Source organism: Monodelphis domestica, chromosome 5 (genome assembly GCF_027887165.1).
Source record: "Monodelphis domestica isolate mMonDom1 chromosome 5, mMonDom1.pri, whole genome shotgun sequence".
NCBI lineage: Eukaryota > Metazoa > Chordata > Mammalia > Didelphimorphia > Didelphidae > Monodelphis > Monodelphis domestica.
In genome coordinates this window covers 273,046,131-273,056,407 of record NC_077231.1, presented here as the reverse complement: position 1 = coordinate 273,056,407, position 10,277 = coordinate 273,046,131, and the positions used below count along the sequence as shown (strand labels likewise).

At 38.9% G+C, this 10,277-nt stretch overlaps 1 long non-coding RNA gene across 5 annotated transcripts in view; it reads right to left on the bottom strand.

The window, feature by feature from the left end:
• Nucleotides 1-780: 780 nt before the first annotated feature.
• The window catches only part of LOC130454651 (uncharacterized), a 147,710-nt gene continuing 138,213 nt past the window's right edge, over nucleotides 781-10,277 (bottom strand). For all 5 annotated transcript variants that reach the window (XR_008912442.1, XR_008912443.1, XR_008912445.1 and 2 more), the window contains 2 exons: nucleotides 8,348-8,534; nucleotides 781-3,964 (listed from right to left, as the gene is read on the bottom strand). This is a non-coding gene — a long non-coding RNA (uncharacterized LOC130454651). The remainder of the gene's footprint in view (nucleotides 3,965-8,347; nucleotides 8,535-10,277) is intronic.

The window sequence follows — 10,277 nt, the reverse complement described above, 5'->3', positions numbered from 1 at the left end:
CCAGCTGTTTTTTTTATTCCAAAGACACAAGGAGCAGCTACCAGCAGCCTGGGTCCTGGGGATGGCCTGGGGCCATCTGGCTCTGAGGCTGGAGATCAGCTGGGGTTGGGCCTAGGAGGGTCAGGACTGAGAAAGTGATCTGGGTCAAGCAGGTTCAGAGCGGATAAATGGAGTCAGGAACAGGCAGCAAGAGCCGGGTGGGCAGGGCTGGGACCAGGTGAGCGATCATGGTCAAGAAGGTCAGGAGGAGCTCAAGAATCAGCTTTGTTGAAAAGCCTTGGCAGGAGGAACATGGTTTAAAAAAAAAAAATTGTCTAGGCTATCTTTTTTTTTTTTAATTGAGTTCTCATTCAAATCTTGTGGTTGTCAAAACTGTAAAATTAATTTTTAGTCTCTAGTAATAGAAATATTATATTTCATGAAGTTTATTAAAGACTATTAGAAATCAAGGAATAAAAAAATACAAAATAAGAAAACCATGTGCCTAGGGCTGATTAGCCCATTCAAAACCCCTGCACTTAGATTACCCACTACATCACTGCAATGGAAGAGAGAGAGCCTGGGAGACAGAGAGTCTGTTAAATACCAATTGTGATCTCGCCCAGGTGGAGACTCAGGTGAGATTATAGGGAATTCTGGGAAATACTAAGGACTTCTAAGAATTGAAGTCTAGGGTTCAAATCTCCATTTTACAATATGCTCCTTGAAACCTACAGAGAAAGATTATTAACATCCAGGGAAAAGATATATTTTCCTGCAAATGATGCATTTGAACTTAACTTTTAAAGATGGATATGAGTTTAATAGGTGAAAGGAGGGGTGGAAAGATCATTCCAGGCAATACAGAACATCCGACGAAGGTATGAGAGTACCAAGTGTACATGAGCTATGGCTAAAGACAGATTAACACCAGGTTATGGAAGATCTTAAACTACCTGCAAAGTTTGTGAATTATATTTAGGAAAAAAGAGAGAATGGTTAAGTGAAATTTGAGCAGATAGATAATCTGATTAGACCTTTATGAAAGATGCTGGCTCAAGAAAGAAAAAGTAGAGATGGGGAGATTTATATCATCTAGATTTGAGTTCTATTTCTTTTTTTTTCTTCTTCTGTCTGGCAGAGCAAATCACTTTAGACTTTTGTCTAGCAGTTTCCTAATTTGTAAAGTGATAATAGTTATAATATACAACCTCACAGGAGATGCCTTGAGAAAGCCACAAGCCAAGACTTCTACCTTTCCCTAGTTGAGACTCATTATTTGCTGTCTTGAGTCATTATCTCTATGGTTAAGACAAGAGGGTAAAATCATTCACTGAATATGATTTCATTACACAAGTCTCTCCTCGCCCAAGAGACTAAAGTGAGGTGGAAAATTAAGAAAAATATTTGTAGGGTTGCTCTTCCTTTATCTATGAAATAAACATCTGTAAAAGTTAAAATTAAATCTCAATAATAAAAAAATATTATATTTTAAGAGATTTATTAATGATCATTGGAAACCAAGGAATAAAAAAGATACAAAATAAAGACCACATGCCCATGGCTGATCAGCCAGTTCAAACACCCTCCTCCCCACCATCAAACTCAGGACAGGAAACAAAAAGCTGAGACCCTTCACGTCCTTGCCTAATATCCCCTGTCTACAGGAAGTATGGAATGCCTGGAAATCAGTGGGCTCCTGGGAAATGCAGTTCTTTTTTTAGGGTAACAGATTTTCAATTATACACATTCCTTTTTTATTAAAAAACAAAAAACTACCTTGTGTTCAATGGTTAAGTGGAATTGTTATGCTAGTTATGGACCCCATAACAAATTGGAGGAAACTCAGTGGAGACTCAAGCTAATTATGTACAAGTAAAGTTATCCAAAGCCCTGTAGGATACCCTGGAATCATGAGGGAAAATACAGCCCATGAAAGAATGAGTCAGAGTGGGTCATGCCACCATCCACTTATTATTTGCTTTTTTGCTTTCTTTTTAAAAGGATTATAAAAGAAAAAAAAATCTGTTCATTGAAGATTTCAATCAACTGAATTCTGGTTAACTGGGGGTTTCTGTAAGGTGAAGAGCTGAAAGAAAAGGAAAATATTAGGCTTGATATTGAAATTCCCATGATGCTTTCATTTTCTTTTCCACTGGCAATGGGAAAAAGTGCTTTCTCCTGCCAGGAACCATTATTATTGTAATTGTATCAGTCTAAGCTAACTGTTTTGAAAACAGCACAACAATCTTGACTGTAATTCCTAAATTGCTTAAATGTGTTGTCATTTATTTACCAGCCAATTAAGAATAGCAATACATTGAGTTGAAGAGTGGCTCAGTTAAATGGGTTTATTTTTAATCCACCTAAATGTGATCTTCCCTTATTCTAAAATACCACTGTTCTGTGCTTTTTTGTCCTTTTGGCTATCTTTTCTCTCCCTTCACCCCCAATTTTCTTTTTCAGGATAATGCCATGCTATAATTTTTATTAGAAATAATGAAAGATGATTATTTCTCTGTCTTTATTAAATCCTAGGATCATAGATTTATAAGTAGAAGAGAACTCAGAGACAATCTAGTGCAAGTCTGTGTTTATAAATGAGGAATATGAGGCAAGAGAATACATGAGAATACAAAGGCACAGAGCTGGTAAGTAGTAAGGCTGGGATTTGAATCCTGGTCGAGATAGGAAATACTGCCATCTTCCTACTACAGCATGCTGCTGCTTCCTTTTGTAAATTTTTCTGAAGTACAAGACACAGTTGCCTATAAATAAATATGGTTAGTACCCCAAATGTAGTTGGATATTTTTATCCATTTTGAAAAAAGGAATGATTTGTCAAGGTAAAGGATTGATCCAGGCTACCATTTTACACACTGGCTCTACCCAATCAGCCAGATTATCTGTAATCAGGACATCAACTAATGTCTTAGATACCTGGTAGCAATCCCAATTATCTCCACCATATCCAAAATGAGAAAAAAGAAAGCTAATTACAGAGCCAAAGTCAAGTGCTTTGATTCCTGACTTTCTAGTTCTAGTATAATCTTTCAACATGTCAACTTAGAGTAGACGTGGGATTTATAGAAGCTTTTAGTCTCCATTTTGATCTTGGGTGGTTTATCAGACTAAAAACAGAAATAGTAGGATTTTCAGCATATGGTACTACCCTGAGAGAGCTGTATTGATTGGGATAACCCCCATTATAACTCCATTCTTCATGTGTAATGGCTAGCAGAGCCAAAAAAAAAAAAAAGACAGATGTTTTCTTCCTTGAGTCAACTGGAAATGCATTAGTTCTCTAGACTTTTAATTACAAACAGTGCAGATACACTTCCCACAAAGAAATCATCAGCATTTTTATATTTTTCCAGATAAATGTAGCATAGGTCCCACATGAATACGGCATCTCTGACAGCTCCCCAAATTCATTGTGGGACCTTTTGGTAATCATAATTAAACAAATAGGATTTAAGCTCTCATTCAATACATATTCCTTCAAAAGAGCAGGCAGGAACCATAAACCAAACCATAAAGCATTTAATTGGGACAGAGTAGCAGAGTAAATAATGGAGAATACCAAGAAGCAGATATATTCTTAGTCTTCTAGAGTGAAAAAGTTTCAATCTCATTCCAATTTCAGGGAAAGCAGAGCAACTCTTGTTCTGAGGTGAGGAAGGGCTGCATCATGACTGCATCATTGCCTTTGGCAGCTCTGTCTCCTGGCAACCTGGTGTTTATCCAAGTCCTCTCTCCTAGGGGCTTTGGTGGGGACCTTTGCTGCTGTTGTTCCATCTTACTTCCACAGGCTATCTATTTCATATCAGCAGTTGCTTCCCGGTGTCTTGAAGCAATCATCTATTGCTTCTTCACCAAGTTGCTGCTGTCATCTGTTAAAGGTACCATCTGCTGCCATGTTTTTTTCCTCAAGCTAAAGAGAGTATTGTCACTGCTCTTTTCTGAGATGGCTGGGCCAGCATGCCTTGGAAGATAAACAATATATTTTTAAGTTCTTTGCTTGGGAAGTCTTTACCACATAAAATTAAAAGTAAAAAATGTGAGAAGGTGGAGAATGAGGAAAATGTTAAGACCTTTTGTTCATTTTCTACCCTCCAAGGAAAAATCTCTAGCACTCATTCCTATTCTTAGCAGCCAACCTCAGGGCCATTTAAATTACCTTGAGACTTCAAAATAACACTAGGCAACAATGGGGGGAGAGGGATGAAACTGGTAACACTTGTTCTGAATTCTTGCCATTAAATCCAACGTTCCCTCTATCCAAGTAATAATAACTTGTGGGGAACCACATTTTACCCATACAGTTCCAATTCCTTCAACAGATGTGATCAGTGTTTTTCAACAGAACTGAAAAAAAGTCCAATCATCTTCAATTTACATATTAAGAAATTGACTCATAAGAGATGGCCTGTAAGGTTAAATGTCAGTAAGATTTAATGTAGTCAAAATGCCACAAGGGAAGAAAATGTAATTATAATTTCAACCAGCTAATCAGACTCTCTCTGTCTCTCTCTCTCTCTGTCTCTCTCTCTGTCTCTCTCTCTCTGTCTCTCTCTCTGTCTCTCTCTCTCTCTCTCTCTGTCTCTGTCTCTCTGTCTCTCTGTCTCTGTCTCTCTCTCTCTCTCTGTATCTCTCTCTCTCTCTCTCTCTCTCTCTCGGTCTCTCTCTCTCTCTGTCTGTCTCTCTCTCTCCACTTCTTTCCTGCTGGACGCCTAAGAGAAGAATCCATATTAGACCAAAAGTGGCATCCTGAATCATAAGTGCTTCAGTTGTCTGCAGAAAAAAAGGCTTCAAAATTACAAACCAGCCTCCATTCGTGAATCAATTTATGAGTTATCAACATATATCAACAGATCAGTGAATGAATGAATAAAAAAAACTATCCATCTTAGAGTAGGATGATGGCATAGTGATAAGCCAAAAGCGAGGCATTCCCTTCCCTTGAGGTACTTACATTCTAATAATTAGAAAGATAATTTATCTGGGGGAGGATGCTTTGATTTGAAAAGTTATTTCATGGAGAAGGTTGATACTCTTATTCCAATAGCATTGACAGGATTGATGTGATCTTGGTTCTAGAACTAGAGATGCCTATGTTGGCATGAAGTTGGCTAAGATGTGGGACACAAAAAGCACACAGTTAAGTCAGCTAGGGCATTGTCTTTGAAATAATTAGTAATGTAGGTGGTGCAGTGGATAGAGAACTAGGTCTGGAGTTAAGAAGACTTGGATTGGGGATGGTTAGAGAGCACAACAAACAGAGCCCCAAGCTTAGAGTCAAGAGGTCCTGGGTTCAAATGTGACTTCATACATTTCCTAGCTGTGACCCTGGGCAAGTCCCTTAACCTCAATTAGCCCTTGCCTCTCTTCTGTCTTAGAACTGACATTAAGACATGTTGGAAAGCAGCCTCTCTCCCCATTGTGGCTCTTTGTTAGACATCATCAAACCTGGAGGTCTTTTATCATTGAGATGTGCAGGTATAAAAAAACCCTCAGAGAAAGGGAGTTGAATCCAACGAGATGGGAAACTGATTCCATAGACACTGCCTCCCTGGGCGGTGCCAGGCAAATTAAGGAACTATGATAGGTTCCTGATATGTGAACCAGGAGTCTGCTCAGTCTCTTCTGGCTGGAGTTTGGAACCTAAAGGAACCTCTGTCAGTGTTGAGCTTTAATCCATCCAATGGAAAATAGGATAGTAAACTAAGCTACTCTCAACCTCTTTCCTACGTTTCCCTCTCTTTACTATCACTACTTTGATGTAATAAAACTACTAAAGCTACTAGCAGCTTCATGACTTAATTTTAACTATTTCAGACAGAAGGTAAAGATTTTTTTAAAAAGATGAGTTCAAATCTACCCTTAAATACTAGTTGTGTGATCCTGGGCAAATCACTTATACTCTCTTCCCCATTCTCCTCAACTATAAAATAAGGATCATAATAGCAATTAGAGTTGTCACAGGAATATATTTCAAGTGAAATAATATGCATAAAGCTCTTTGTACAGGGCCTGACACTTTTTTGTGGTTGCTCAGTCATTTCAGTCCTTTCTGATTTTTGTGACACCATTTGGGGTTTTCTTGGCAAAGATACTAGAATGGTTTGACATTTCCTTCTTCAGTCTGGTATTTAGTAGACACTATATGAGTGCTAGTTATTACTTTTATAATATTCAACTCTCCTTCCTAGCTAAGGAAAAACCAGTATGCCTTATTATGCTTGATTGAAGAATCCATTTTAAATTCAGCTACTTCAATAGTTCAGCAGAAGGGAGTGATGATGCTTAGCTATTTAATTGTTCCTGTAATCCCAGCTGAAATGAGGATTTTAGTTGAGGTAGAATTTGAACTTAGAGCTTATAGCCCAGCTAAGGTACCACTCTCCAATGAACACTTTATCCCTCTTTTAGGGCTCTACCAGCTCTGTGTGAATAAGTCAGAATGAAGTCAGAAAGACTTCTCTTCCTGAGTTCAAATCCAGCTTCAGATACTTACTAGCTGTTTGAACCTAAGCAAGTCACTGTACCCTGTTTACTTCAATTTCCTCATCTGTCAAATGAACTAGAGAAGGAAATGGCCAACTACTCCAGTATCTCTGCCAAGAAAACCCCAAATGGGGTCATAAAGAATTATACATGACTGAAATGACTCAATGATGAAAAACCTTTGAGGAAGAAAGGTTTCTCTGTTTCCTAATATTATCTGGGCTCTAGAGGGTAAAATTCTGAATGGAAAAATATGAGTTTAGAACCTGTTTCAAACATGTGCTGGCTGTTACTATGCAGGAGAAATCACTTAAGCTCTCTCAGCCTCAGTTACCCCAACTCCAAAATGGGGATGTCACCAATTATTGAAAGTTATCTTGATTTGGTGACCCACCTGGGGGAAGGCAACACCCAGTCTGCAGACTTTCAGATTACATACTCATTGGCCCTGGTCACTCCTCACCTGTTTGTACCAGGGAATTGTCACGTACCATGTACCTGTGCAAAGAGTCACGTACCTGGGGAGGAACTGAGCTGCAAGGGTCCAACCTTTTCTACCCATGTGAACCTATCAGACTTGCCTTTATCTCTTAATGAAAGCTATATTAAAAAATAGCTGGCCCACCTAGAAGCCTGACTGATCTCCAGCAATCAGCCTGTCAACATGTTACTTTTAATAAATGCCTTTTAGTTTTCTTTGTCTTGAGTTTTGCCTCATTAATCAGGGTAAAAGTCCAAAAGAAAGATTTTTCTTTCACCACTACCTCCTAGGGTTGTTGTCTGGAAAGTGAAAGTGCTATGTGAATGTTAGCTATTACTATTTTTACTGACCTCTTATCTCACTATTAGCATTCTATTCAGGTCAGTGTTCAATTCTGCACCCACAGAGCTTAGGGAAAATTGGTTCAACTTTCCATCTATTTGCCTGGTCCCTCCTGGTCAGGGCTCCCCACGACACCGAAAGCCTCAAAATGAGCTCACCAGGGCAATGAAATACATCACTCCCCCAACATCTGGGACTAATAGCTAATTCCTTACACTGAAATTAGTTTATTGTGTGAATCATCCTTTTATATAATGCCGCATTATTTAATGATTCCATTTCAATAAAAACTGGAGTTGTTTCAGATCTTGGCAAATTTTCCAGTTTCCACAAAATGACCATCTTCATACCTTCCAACTTCTTGATTAGCAATGTTACACAAAGACCAATTTGAAAAAAAAAAGAGGAAAAATATGCTAAATTTGGGTAAAATTAAATATTTAACCCGAATCAGAATTCACCTCCTATCTTCCTTCCTCCCTTTTTCTTCCATCCTTCTTCCCTTCCTTCCATTTTTCTTTCCCTCCTTTTCTTCCTTCCTTCCATTTTCTTTTCCTCCTTTTCTTCCTTCCTTTTTTCCTTCCTGTCTTCCTTTTTTCTTCCATTTTTCCTTCCCTCCTCCTTTTCTTCCTTTCCTCCTTCTTTCTTTCTCTTTTTCTTTCAATTCTATCCAACATATAGCTTGTTAACTCTTGTGTTTTCAAATCACCTTAATTTTTATGTTCCAGGCAATAGTGTGAGGTGCAGGGGCAGCCTGACTGCAATGTCACTACCTGGGCAAAATCAGACCCTTTATTCTAAACTATGGATTTTCTAAGGTAATCTGAAAAGTGTATTTAAAATATAGGTATAGACTTAATATACATACCTATATAGAATTGCTAATATAAAAAAAATTACCAATTTGAGCAACATTTCCTTAGGAAGTCAGTTTATCCATAGAGGAGTTTTTCTCTAATATGACACTCTCTATCAAGTGACAGAAGTTTGGGGCTTTTTTTCATTAGTCAGAAGTGATGCATGGGGAAAAGTGATTACCAAGAATTAATCGGGTCACAAAGACATCCTGGGGACACTCTGTTACGCAGTGATACTGGGGCTCTCTCTGTGTGCCATGACAATGAGGAAGGATCCCATTGGATGCTCTGTAATTGGGTCAATATATTTGCTGGCAAACATCTCTGGTGAATTTCATCACGTGGCATTCTTGACCGGGAACAGATAACTGAAAATTGGAAAAAAACAAAATTTCAGGTTCTATACTATAGTGCTCCTGACCTCCGGCCCAGAGTAACCTGGCTTTCAAATGAAAGAGAATCTTTAAATGTACCTAGTAATCTTAATAATTCATCTATCCACCTACTTACCTATCCATACATCCATCCATCCATCCATCCATCCATCCATCCATCCATCCATCCATCCATCCATGCATCTATCTATGTCTATAATCAGACCAATAATAACATTTGTCCCCAAGTCATGGAACATTTCTGGTGTTCATATCTCACCCTTATATCTCACCACAGCTTGTCACCATCAAAACCCAGCAATGGGGCAGCTAGGTGGTTCAATGGATAGAAAGCCAGACCTGGAGATGGGAAGCCTCAGGTTCAAAAATTACCTCAGACTAGATACTTCCCAGTTGTGTGACCCTGAGCAAGTCACTTAATCCCCACTGAGTAGCCCTTACCACTTTTCTGCCTTGGAGCCAAATACTTAGAATGGATTCTAAGACAAAAGGTAAGGGTTTAAAAAAAAATAAAAAAGAACCCAGCAACAAATATATTTTATCAGGATACTGAGTCAGAGTAAGTAATTGCTTTAGTACCTACTTTTCTTAGAACTCTGAGCAGACAACTCGGCACTATATTTAAAAGGGACAGATAGTACATACCTATTAAAGAATGCTGATACCCAATCAGAAAATTAATGGGATTTCTTAAAAAAAATACTGGGTACATCAGTCACTCAACAAATATTTATTGATCATTTACTATGTGCTAGGACACAGTGTCAGCTGCTGGAAATACAAAAAGACAAGACCAAGAGTCCTTCCCCTCTAGAGGCATTCTAAAAGGGAAATGGTATGCTCATTTATACATTTATAGCTACATAGGAAGCAAGCACAGCCTAACCTTCAGATTTAAACAAATTCATTTTCAGGTATAACTGCATGGTAATCTCTGTCACATCCAGACCCCTTTGGTTTGTCCCCAGCTTTCTCCTTGTCTTTGCCATCAATCAGGGACTCAGAGCTATGCCAATTCAGATATCAGATCTGTTAAGCGTTTCTCATCATCGTCCCCAAGACACTGTGGAAATTAGATAGACTCAGGGCTGTCAGCCATGTCCTAGACCCAAGGCTCTCCGGCATGCCCATAGCTACCCAGGCTGGCTTTGGCTCTCTCTGGAGCCATCCTGACCTGCTCTCACCCTCTCAAAGAGATTCATATTCAAGATCCAGCTCTCAGAGCTTCTACATGATCAGGTTCTATACTGAATGCAGGCTTTGGGGTTCTGTGACTAAGCCCTCTCACTTTATACCAAGTCCCTCTCCCTGCAGAGGACCTAGATGGTGAACGTTGGGCACCTCTGCCTCTGGGGCACGTTATCAGACCCAAAGCTCTCTTCTAGAGCAACAAATCTGCAAACCGACTGATGCAAATATTTTAAATAAAATATTAGCAAGGCCATTACAGCAATGCATCACAAAACCTATGCACTATCGCCAACTGCGATTCATTGCAGAAATGTGGCTGGTTCAATATTAGGAAAACTATGAGCATAACTAAGCACATCGATAACAAAAACAGCAAACGTACTTCTTACAAGCGCCCACTATGAGGTCACTGTACCTTAGCAACTCGAAAAAGTTCTGAAGAGCAAAGGGGGAAAAACTTCTGTTTATTATTGTTCATCAGACACAATACTCCATCTCTCCCTGGCTGTTCCCCACACCTAGAAT